The sequence below is a fragment of the Mastomys coucha genome, unplaced genomic scaffold, assembly GCF_008632895.1.
Source record: "Mastomys coucha isolate ucsf_1 unplaced genomic scaffold, UCSF_Mcou_1 pScaffold13, whole genome shotgun sequence".
Lineage (NCBI taxonomy): Eukaryota > Metazoa > Chordata > Mammalia > Rodentia > Muridae > Mastomys > Mastomys coucha.
Window position 1 is genome coordinate 10033629 of NW_022196895.1, and position 12469 is coordinate 10046097.

Below are 12469 nucleotides of genomic sequence, written 5' to 3' on the forward strand. Positions count from 1 at the left end.
GTCTCTGTGTGTGTGTGTGTGTGTGTGTGTCCATGAGGGCGTGAGTACATTTTGAAGTCAGAGGTGAATCTTCAGGTGTTATTCCTGAGGTGCTCTGTGCCTTGTGTTTTTTTCAAACAGTCTTTCGCTGGGCTAGGCTGTCTGGCCAGTGGGCCCTACTGATGCTCCTACCCATGTCTCCCCAGCACTGGGATTACAAATGTGCCTGACTTAAAACAAACAAGAAATAAACAAGCAAGCAAGCAAGCAAGCAAACCCTTGGCTCCTGGAGCTTGAACTTGGGTCTTCTAGCTTGCAAAGCAAGCACTTTGGTGAGGGCTTTTATACCTGAGGGATATTTTTAGTATGAGGGTAGAAAATGCCCTTCCTTTCCAATCTTTCATTTCAGACTGCAAAGCATTACTGAATCTTGGGGTCCTTGGATGTGCCCAGCATCCCTGTTGGAGCCTCCTGGAACATGGACTTACTAACATTTATCTGCCTAAAGCAAAAGGTAGCCTTAATGATCCCTGCTGACATTTATCCAGTGCCTTTCACTCAGGGTTCCCAAAGAACTCTACTGCTGATTTACGGACTGCCTGTGATGCTGAAGTGAAGGGTAATGGGCACCATGGTGAAGATGGTGATGGATCACCCAGGCTTTGGTATTTGATATGTCATGTTGTTTCTGGGGCGTTTCCAATTTCCCGAGCTTCCTGGTGATTAGAAGCATAAGAATAAGAGATTGCTCCGTCCATTTCATCCCGGCTCTCAGTGGACAGGACTCTGATTGGAGCCCTGGGAGGTCTTAGCTCTCTGCTCCTCTCACACAAATTCTAATAATGAGTAGCAAGCAGGCACATGACATGCTGCAGCCAAGCCCATGTGCTCCCTTCTGTATTGGACATGGTGATTTCACTCACCTCTCCTCTGTTTTAAGATAAAGTTAATTAGTTAACCAATCGGTTTTGTATGTGTGTCTCTCTCACACACACATGCACATGTATGTACACACCATGTGGGCATGCATGCTATGGCTTTCATGTGGGGTTAGAGTATGACCTGTGTTGGAACTTGTCTTTCATTTTGATTGAGACAGAACCTTTGCCCATCTATGTAAGCCAGGCTAGGCAGATCCCTCATTTCTGACAGTTCCCCTGTCTCCCCCTCCCATTTCCCTACACAGACACACTGGGATTCTAATTGTTTGTGCTCCTGTGTCTGGGTTTTACATGGATTCTGAACCCAAGTTATTAGGCTTATGTAGCAAGCCTTTCACCAAGTGGGTCATCTCTCTAGCCCCTTGTGCCCCCTTTTATAACATTCTCAACCAGGCAAAACTTGAAGTCTCTCTGCTCCGTTGTTGGCAGGGAAGATGCAGAATTCAGGATAAACTCCATTGTGAGAATATAATCAGGCACAGAGCTTAGTGATATTTTCTAAGCTATGGAAAGTACTCCCAAACCTGGCCTTCCACCCCTGGTCTCGATCCCTCCATCTAGTGCTCTCCTCTTTCTCTTAGCAGGGTGTAATGCAACCCCATCTGATTTTGAACTATGTTGGCAAAGACAACCTTAAGCCTGACCATCCTGCCTCTGTCCTGGCTATGCCACTACACCCAGTTTATGAGGTGCTGGGGATTAAGTTCAGGCTTCATTCACGCTAGACTCTGTCAACTGAGCACACCCCCAGACACCTCTCTCTTTAGAAATAAAATCCCACCAGCACATCAACACACCAAGTAGATAAAAGGGAGCCATCCTGTCCCAGTCCCTCACTGTCCTCCATCATGGTGACCCCTGAGATCTAGGCTGAAAAGCACTGGCTCCTGGGGAGATGTGCTGTGATCTGTACAGGAGATCTGAAGTTCTTTCTAGGGCTCCCCACTGACTTTGAGTAAATCACTGACTGTTTCTGTTTCATCTCTAAAATAGAGGGACTGCTCTTCACTGACAGCTTTTACACATCAGGACTCTTCACTCTGTCTCTAAAATAGACTGTTCTTCAGTCACTACTAAAATTGCAGTTTCTCACATTAGGATTCAAGCATGCTAGAAACAAAGCTTCTAGGTGTGGTCTGATTTCTCTCTATTGTAACTTCATTTGGTTCTTATAATTTATCTTTGGAGTAGGTAAATTATGGGTTATTCTGACTTCTTATGATCTGTTAAGCAGCATAGGTGTGGCCAACACCAGGCAGTCCAACTCTGAAATTCCTGATCTGAACTTGAAATACTTGGTTTTCAGCTTCTTGTTGCACATTAGGACTGTGTGAGGATTTTAAACAGCAGAATCTAGGCTAATGAAGCTTTTTTCCTTCGGGTGACATGTTACTGACAGTGTTTTCCTAAGTTGAATGGAGTTATGTCCTCCAAAAAACGATGTGTTAGGTCTGTAATCCATGGTCTGTCAGCATGTGATCTTTTTAGATAGTAGCAGGAAGTTAGTAATTAAGTGACACGGTCACTAGTTTCCTTTGATGAAGATGGTCATTTGAAGACAAGAGCCCAGAGGAAGAGTACCCTGTGACAATATAGGCTACACACCTGAAAGCCAAGAAATGCACATGATTGCCAGCAAACCCACATGACCTTCAAGAGATTGGGGATAAGTTGCCTCACCAGAGGGAACATGGACCTGCTGACACCTTGATTTCAGATTTCTGGTCCACAGAGCTGTGAGGTAATGCATGTCTGTTGTTTTAAGACATCCACATTGTTAATACTTAGGTATGGCAGCCTTAGAAACAAAAACAGTTGCTTAAGTGGTTTCACTTTATAAGTAGTTCACTTATAAGTTTTATAAGTAGTTTGAAAACCATTTGTCCATGTTAATGTCTCTACTTATGTCTGTACTGTGTGGATTGGGGGAAGGATTCCTATTGAATAACTTGCTTGGGCTTGGTAAAGGCCACTTCACTTCACTTTGCTAACTCTGCTGCCCCTTCTTCTAAGGCATGGGCAGCCTTGATGGACAGAGGTGTTTGAGAAGAGATGTGGTTGGCCTGAGGGGAGATTCAAAGTCTCTCAAGACTCCCTTCCTAGGAGGAACAGCATTGGTAGGCATGGATAGAGACAAAGCAAGGGATGTCCAGGAGAGCAGCAGAATGAGGATGGCTTTACAAGCTGTACCATTCGCCAAGAAAGCTCTGCCAGGGAAAAGAGGATCCTGGGAAGTAAGATGCAGCACAAGTGAGAAAGAATCCCGAGATTCAGAAAATGAAACTTCAGAAGACTGGGTTGAAATACAAGGGACACGGTGTGATTGGCCATATGAACAAAGACTGTTCTGGACACCAGAGCGCCTTGAGAGAAGGTGTGGATGGGGTGGGCAGAGTCCATGAGCTGTAAAATGGACTCACTGGGGTCAGCGTATTGTAGAACGGAGAGAGCTTGGACAGAAAAAGAGAAGCTCAGAGAGGTAGGCTAAAGCAGTGGTCTGTTGGGATTTGAACTCCTTAGTGAGAAAGTCCTGCAAGGGTACAGAGGCTGTGATGTAAGTCTATCACTATAGACTTTCCTATACTTTCCTTTGGAAAGGAAAAGTATCGGCTTAGGACTCCCAAGACGAAGTTCTCAGAACAAAGGAGATTTTTGTTTTTGTATTTGTTTTTGCTTTTTGCTCCAGAGGGACAGAGAGCAGGATATTAGAGATAACCCCAAGAATACAGAATGGGGAAGAAGGGGAAGGGGACAGGGAGAAGGAGGAGGAGTATTTGTCCCCAGGGGACAAAGGACTGACTCTGCATAGAGAGGAGACAGATGTGACACATAGGACAATGTTGGTTTATGAAGGTAAAGGGGGAAAGCCTGTGTTAGGATGAGGTGTTTAACTTTAATTGGGCATGTTAATTAGGTGAGCCAAAGCAGGGTTTGATTGCCGGACTTCAATACTTTGATAACTGGACCTTAGTAGTCAGCATTAGGAAGAGAAAGTGGACAAATAAGGGAATAGACCTTGGTGGCTAGCTTTCGGAATGCAATCTAATGGTTTTTTTGTTTTTTGTTTTTGTTTTTGTTTTTTTTTAGCAAGGCAGAGAGGATGGGAGAGAAGGGCAAGGCCTTCGAGGGCCAAGTTGGTCATGATCTAGCTGGCCAGAGTCCCTTCATCTTTCTCAGCCTTGTATCGAAGTATCTCATTTGAGTTTCCCAAAGACCTAGTGAAATGCGTGTTATGGTCACTCTAATTTAATAGATTTTGGATATGAAACTAAAGCAATATCAATTGCTGCTCAAAACTTATAGTTGGTAAAAAGGAGAAAGAAAACAGGACTTGAACTGAGGCTCTCTGGTTTTCCGATTCTAGAATCCCTCAAATCCCTAAGCTCATTCCTCACCAAGGAAGTTTCACGGCAAGTGACAGGCAGGTAGATGGTGGTGCAAGGTGGGGAGAGAACGGGAGAACTGAATGGAGACGGCTTGGGAGCCTTATGAGCTAGCGGAAGGGGAGGAGTATGTGTTTAGCTGCTCGGTAAGTACTGGGCTGTTGTTGTTTGAACAAGAAACATCCCCCACAGGATCCTGTGGACACCGAGCTGGTGGCGCTGTCTGGAAATGCTGTAGAACCTTTAGGAGGTTGGAGTCGTGCTGGAAGAAATGGTCGCTGGGACCTGGCGCCGAGGTCTTACTGTCCAGCCTCACTTCCGGTTTCCTCTCCAGTTCTTGCCTGTTTGATGCAATGAGATCACTGCCCTCCTGCCTCTGCTCTGGTGCCTTTCTGAACAAAATCCTCTCACTTATCAAGGGTGGGCGAGTAACTGGTGGGCTTCTGTAGTGGATCCAAGACCGCTGGGCGAGGAGCAGATCGGGTGTGGGAGACAGGGGTCATTGTTGGACTTCCCAAGGAAGTTCTTACTGTACTTACCTGGGTAGGAGAGATTTAAGAATACACAGGCCTGTGATTCAAGGGTAACTGCAAAAGGAAGGGGTCAACAGGACAAATCCTGACAATTCAGGAAATATCTAGAGGGAAGACATAATGTAAGTGTGATGTACAAGCCCGTGGGCCGTGATGCTCAGTTGTTTGTCAGCTCTGTGTCCTGAGTCAGCCCTCAGTTTTGTCATCTGAGAAACGGGGATATTAACAGGGCCTATTTCACAATATCCGTGTGTGGGATAAAACAGGACTTGGAGACTGCTTGAACAAACAAAGATGCTTAGAAACAGCTGGTCCTTTCTCCTTGCTTCTCATAAACAAGAATGTCTCCCTCGACAGTTTACCCCACCCTTCATGCCTTCTATTTGCCCCCAGAGACATTATTGTGCTTACATGGGCACTTGGTGTTCTTTGTTTGATATGTCTTGGTCAAGTTAGTAGATTTATTTCTTTTTAAAGTCAAGTGTCCTGGTAATCCAAGAGTACCTATTCACTGTTTGTTCTGGACACACTGTGGGTGGGACTTGCCCTTGGTCGTAGCCACCTCACTGTATGGAGTTATGTGCCTTAGACCACGGAGGCAATCGGGCAGTGCCAACTCTAAGTCTGTCTTGCTGTGTTTGGGGGTGACTCCTGTATTCACACCCTTGTTTCCTCTGAGCATCCTTAGATGACACTCTGGGACAGCCTTTGCCTTGCAGCACACAGTGTCTGGCTCTTGTTATTTTGTTTACAAACTCAAATATATCTAAAGCCACCGAGAAACTCGCTGGGAGAATTATTGCCTGCTTACAGCTCTCACCACACAAGCTTGGAGACTGGAAGTCAGATTCCCAGAAGCTGAGTAAATGTTGGGTAAGTGTAGGAGCCCACCTGCCATTCCAGCCCTGGAGATGGAGACAAGGGATTCCCAGAGCAAGCAAGCTGGCTAGTCAGACTAGCCACATCCATGAGCTCTGGGTTTGATTGGGGAACCCTACCTTGATGGATCATTAGGATGATGATTCCTGACATCAAACTAGTTTCTAAGTGCATACAGACCCCCTCACACACATGTGCCCACACATACAAAGAGACATACACATACGCACAGCACAGATATACATGAAAATGGGAAAACAATGAAGAAGGAGAAGAAAGAGAGAAACACCTAGAAGCAACCTCAGACATAAGCAAACTAACGTTAAACCAAATATCTTCTCTCACCAGGGTTCCGTCAAATTGGCACCTGGAATCCCAGGTGCCCAGGGCACAGGCGTGGAGGACAGCTGTGCTTCTGAGGGAGCTGAGTGGAGCTGCGTAATGAGAGCGGCCGCGTTGGCTTCTGCTCTCTTCAGTTTTGGAAAGAGGTGTCTGTCACAAAGGAGAGCCCTGTGGAGGAAGTGAGTCACTGTGATCAGCTCCGATTCCTAGTGCTCAAAGAAAAGAGCTCTTTTCCCCCCTCAGGAGAAAATAGAGGATGTGTGTGGGGTGAGGCCAGCTGTCACTGATGCCTTGGGAGATAGAAAGTACAAAACAGTTTGGAAGAATGACTGTGGGGATCGTTACAGTAGCCCCAGCCCTGAAATCCTTCCCTTGGTTCTTCCTGTCCACCTTCAACATAGCTCGGACTTAGCTTCCTTTTAAGATTCAGCTCTTACCAGGTCTCTTTCCAACTAAAGATATTTTTCATGTCTCCCTTTGCCTAGAAGTCCCAGTGGGAACATTCTTGTAATCCTAGTACTTGGAAAGCTGAAGCAGGAGGATTGAGAGTTGGAGGTCAGCCCAGGATACATGATGAAAACTTGTCTCATGAAAAGTGTGTGCCGTAGTGGTGGGAGTTGGGGGGGGTGGAGACACTTTATCTCAGTGGTAGTGAAGGACTTTAATGTTTATCCCTAGCTCTGAAAACCAGGTCTCAACAGCTGTTGATTTTACAGTGACCATTGTAACCTATTCTCTTCAGAAGGTGTCCAACATAGCATATCAGAAACCCCTGCTGTTCATGGTCCCCCTCTTAATGACGGCCTTTGTCCTCATGTTACACACAAATATCCCTAGTGTAAGGGTCCATTTGCTGAGAGGTCACCCATCCTTAACTCTCTTGAGCACTCTACCGCTGGAACTGCCTCTTCTGCCCTCCCAGACCCCTACTTCTCTCACGCTCACATGGCACCTTTTAATCTACCTGCACACGCAAGTTAGAACTGAGGTTGTTTACCAAAAGATCAATACAAAAACTAATTAAATACATGTAATTGAAAAGAGAGTGTGGACTGCAATGTTAAACAGTTGAGAGACAAAAGTGTGGCCTTTGACACGTAGCATTCTTTAGCCACTGATTGGAAGAGAACAGACAGAGAGCTGCAGGTTCTTAGAAGCCAGCCATGCACTCCTGTGATGGTTGAAAAGGCTGCTCAGAGAGGACAAAGCCTGGAGAGTATCCAGGCAGTGAGAAGGACCACCTGAGTATTTAGGCTGTGATCAGGAAGGAGTTTGGGAGCATCTGGCCCAGGAAATATCTGTGTTCTAACTGACTGCCTATCTGAAGCTCTTTCTACCCAACAGTAGTCAACTGGAATTTACCAGGTGTCTCTGATCTTGACTGAGATGGATCATGTAAACTATGGCTGGTTTCTCCTTGCACTTGGTGCTCCGTGGAATTAATCAGACTCTTGGTTTGTCTCCCATAATCAGTTCAGCAGTTGATCTCTGCTCATGGATGACTCCTCGCCTTCATTAAATCTGAAGGTCCCAGCTTTTGTTCACACACACCGCTTCAATCAATACAGCAAGTGCAACTGCCTCCTAAATGAGGCTGTCGAGCCAAGGTCCTGATAAGCAGTGGCTACTAAATATTTAATGATCTGCTTTGTGTCACAGTGCCCACACTGCCTTCTAGGCCAGGGCCTTGAACTTACCCTAAGAATATCTTTTTTTAAAATTTAGTTACTTTCCACTCTTTATTTTTCTGACTTAAGGTTTTATAATGCATCAATAGAGTGCTTCAAGAAAGAAGAAATGGGCCTCAGAACCGTGGCAGAGCTAACACTCATAGCTCCATGACCCCTTTTGCCCTCAGAGGGGCAGCATCTCCCTGGTAGGGTGCTAATTAGTGCTGTTGGCCAAATATTCCAGCCTCTCCCCATTCCAGATATGTGATGGGATTGTGTTTCCTGACCCCCTTGTTGATAGAGGCTGGTGATGAGTTCAGGTCAATGAATTGAAAGCAAAAGCGGTGCATGTCACTACCGTGCTGGGAAATTAGTGTCAATGTGAAACCTTCAGAGTTCAATTTTCCCTTTGCTTCTGTGTGAGTCTGGCTCTCCAGAGAAACAGAACCAATAGTGTGTGTGTGTGTGTGTGTGTGTGTGTGTGTGTGTGTGTGTACTCATGTCTCTGTGTGTGCATCTATTCCCTGTGATAGTATTGTAATATAAATTATAAGAAATAGGATAATTTCTATGGAGGGTAAGAAGCTCCGAGCCTTCAAATTGACCATCCGTAGACCTAAGCACTATTAGCTTAAGCTCCAAACAGCCTCACCATATACCATAAGGTATATAAGGAGAGAGAGAGAGAGACAGAGAGAGAGAGAGAGAGAGAGAGAGAGAGAGAGAGAGAGAGAGAGAGAATTTCCTCTTGTTTAGTGTAGGCGCACCTGCACTGAAGAGTGAAATACACTAAAATCAGTATGCCATTTTTTTTCCATTTAGAAGTATTAAAGGAAAAATGTAGCAGTAGAATGTGTACCCAAGTATCTTGACTTCTGGTTCAGTCAAGTGGACACACAATTGGCTACCACAAGCCCATTCATTTACAATTAGCACCCACATCATCTCCTTAAAGAGTACTTAATCTTCAGATAAAGACAATGACAAGGCCACACCTCCTAAACCTCCCCAAACAGTGCCACCAGCTGGGACCAAGTGTTCAAATACATGAGCCTATGGGGGAAATTCCCACCCAGACCATCACACCCATTCATCAGAGGAATTAAAATTATTTAGACATTTCTCCATGATGCACTATAATCTAAATACTAGTATATAATTAGCCAGACCTTAATGTTGTAGTATAAAGTCATACCACTTTGTGCTATAGAAAAATGAAAGAAAATGAAACAAAATATTTACTGAGTATGAAACCATGTATGAGAACAACAGTGTTTGTCTCTGTGACTGGTTGAGTAACTCTCTTCTCCCATTCTTTCTGAGTGCTCTTTACCTTAGCATGCATATTACACGACTGTGGGATCACGTCTGATGGGATGACCCGAAACTTCATTCTTGCAGGCTTTGCATTGTTAGTGGTCCTGTCTGGGTTATACTGAGGTTATCCATTGACCTTAACTCTAAGTCATGGAAATTCTTTAAGAGATGCCTAAAATCTCTTGTACTCCGGCCTCCAATTTATTTGCCCTTTACTCCAGTCCCCTATTTACCGGCCCTGTACTCCAGCCCCCTACTTACCTGCCCTGTACTTCAGCCCCCTACTTAACTGCCCTTTACAGTTAGAATCAGTTGTTGCATCTGTGGGGCAGTTCTTTTTTATGGGCTGATTCTGTAGCATGCGGTATTCTGAACGGCCAGGTGGCAGTCTTAACTTGCAGTTCAATGAAATCTTTTTTAATCTGAAGATTACGTGTAGCTAGCTGTCTTTGGAATCAAAACCTGTAAGCAAGCAGAATGTAAAGTAGAAATAACAGAAGGAAAACTGTCTAGAAGGCCACTAGGAGGAGCCCTGGGTGGTTCCACCCCATCCCTACCCCTTGATTGCTTGAGCCATGAGTCTTGGCTGTGGGAGGAATGGTACCATGGATTAAAAATTGATTCATGTCATGTACATCCATCCCTCTGGATAAGCTTGCCTCAGCCTCTCACACTGTTACCACCTAGTTGGTGTCATAATAAAGCCTTTAAAAGACATTAAATTAGACTATATGCTTCATAGGTGACAGAGAACCTTATAAAGCCAGTGAGGTATCGCAGTAAGCTAGTAAACCCATGGAAAGTAAGACATCTGTTATATTTCAATTGCTAGGAAGTGAGTTCTTTGATCAGAGCCTTGTGATATCTGGGCACCAAGATGGTATGTTAAGGCCACACATGATACTTGCACCCAGAGCATTGTGTGTGGAGGGGAGGAAACTACATCCAGGATCTTCCACTGAGGACAAATGATGGAAGCAATCAACTGACTCCTAGATACTGCACTGCTTATACATGGGGATACCCTGGACTGTCTTCATGGATCAGTGTTTGTCCCCATGTTGGCACATATGACTATTGGAGGTGGCTATAACAACATCATCATGGTGAGTAGTTTGTGTGGCTGAGGCTTCATGTGACTTCCATTCCTGCCTGGCTGGCTGCTTTGTTCATAAACCCATTGTGTGATGACACAGGCAGCCAGGGAGGTAGGCTGATTGCAATCCATAAATTGTGTCATCTTATGTATTGATTATCAAAAGCCTTCTCTGAGGGTGCCTTTGAAGAACAAACCCAGAAGGCACAAACATCAACATAGAACATTTTTTGCCAGTTAGAGAGATAGCCGTATACCTCTTCCCTAAATATCTTTGTTGTTACTAATTTCTAATCATTCTTCCAGCTATGCAGCCAAACTATTGGCTACAACCACCGAGTACAAAATTCTATGTAGGGCATTTTCTCCTTCCCTTGGGGAAGCATAGCTGTCTACAGAGACTGGGTGGGCCTCACATCAACATCTTAAGGGTCTACACTGTACTTCACTCATAGAGGCTGTCCAAAGACTCTAAATATTCTCCTATGTGCCACTGATACTTCAAGAGTCAAATATGCTGATCCTGGCCCTACTGAAGAGCCTTCTCTGCTATAGGCCCTATTAGAAACTGGTTGCTTGATTAGTTACTCATGAAAGGAGAGAGTTATACACACAAGTAAGGCCTCTGCTGCTGCTGTAAGTCCAGAGTTTTACCTTATATTTTTTATTTTTTGGTTATGAGAGGGATGGGATACAGCAACTTACCCTTCTTTTTAAAAACACATTTCTATGGGTCCCACATTATCAGACCTCCAAGAATTTGCCTACCATGTCCCCGAATGTTTACCACACTCACTTGCTACTCTCTGGTGCACACATTTCTCACTAGTAACTTTAAGAGTACTTGATGCATTCTTTTCACCAGGTCTAGTCAGCACAATATCCTTAGGATGCTGGAACAATGTGACAGCTCATGGTGTGACGAACCCAGTGTAGTCAGTAGGACATCAGGCTGGAGAGTTCTCCTCTGGAGTAGGACAGGTGTGTTCGTGGCTTTATCAGCTGAAAGCAATTTTATTTGGGTGATCCTTGTGGACAGGTATGGAGAGAAAAGATCTGAAACTACTTATCAAGCACCAAGGGATATGTTAATTTTCTCAAACAATGACACCACATCTGGCACAGTAGTTACAACTGGAGCCACCACCTGTTAAAGCCTACAATGATCCACTGTCATTCTCCAGTACCGATAGATACATCTATATTCAGCCCAGGCCCATATGTGAAGTGAATGGTGTGGTGGGATTCACTCTATGCACTATTATTAGTCTGGCTCTTAGAGAGCAACAGAGCCAATATGGTATCTATATGTTTAAACCTATGTCTATATGCTTATGACAAGACACTGTGTATATGATTAGGGAGGCTGAGAAGTGCTGGAGTTGGCACACTAGAAACCCAGAGGAGCTGATAGGATAGTTCTAGACTCAGTCTAAAAATATAGTAACTAGGCAGTTGAGAGTATAGGATTTGGCCTGAGCTGGAGGCTGAGGCAGGAGAAGCCCGAAGTCCTTGCCCGTGGCAGTGAGACTGACATAGTAAGAATTTTCTTTTCTCACTCTTAGACGTCTTTGGATTTGATAACACCTCCTACCCACATTGTAAAAAGCATTGAGCTCTATGTTAGTCTACTAACTCCATTGTTAATTACTTCTTGAAACATCCTCACAAACACACACAGAATAATATTGACATAAATTTTTGGGCACCTTTTGTCCCAACAAGTTGTACATGAAGTTACCCATCACCACCACAATGTCTGACAGTTCTCTAGGCTCACTATTCTGTCAGCCTAGGTCTGAATGATGCTAACAGAGACACAGGATAGAGCCATCAGTCTATCTACCACAGCATAGATTCAATGAGATGGGAGCTTGCAATTTAATAAAAAAAAAAAAGGAGCTTTGCAAAGATGCATTACTACAGTTCTTACAGTGCTGCTAACTAGAGGACTCCAAATTCCCTTCCTTAACCACACTTTTCCTCTGGCTCACCACTCTGCTTGTGTCTTGCTTGACACTTGGATGTTTCAAAAGTCATATACAAACTTCAAAGTCATATGTAAAGTGAACTCAGAAATGCTTCTCAGAGCCTTCAGGTCAGCATCACCTGTTAGCATTAGCTTGAACTGTTATTAAAATCAGAGCCATCAAAGGGACATATGACTTACGTCAGACACACAGATAGTAACTATGTGGGCTTTCCAGTTACACTTTCTGTCAAGAGCCAGATATATGCTAGCTTCCCTCCCTCCTATACTGAAATTTCTTCCCCACTCCCCTCCACCTCCCCTCCCCTCCCCTCCTCCTCCCCTCCCATCCGCCTCCCC

At 44.6% G+C, this 12469-nt stretch overlaps 1 long non-coding RNA gene across 1 annotated transcript in view; it reads right to left on the reverse strand.

Moving 5' to 3' along the window:
- Window positions 1-9327, reverse strand: part of LOC116087541 — a 42251-nt gene extending 32924 nt beyond the window's left edge. The window contains exons 1-2 of the long non-coding RNA XR_004117461.1: window positions 9061-9327; window positions 6061-6225 (exon numbers count right to left, since the gene is read on the reverse strand). This is a non-coding gene — a long non-coding RNA (uncharacterized LOC116087541). The remainder of the gene's footprint in view (window positions 1-6060; window positions 6226-9060) is intronic.
- Window positions 9328-12469: the final 3142 nt, after the last annotated feature.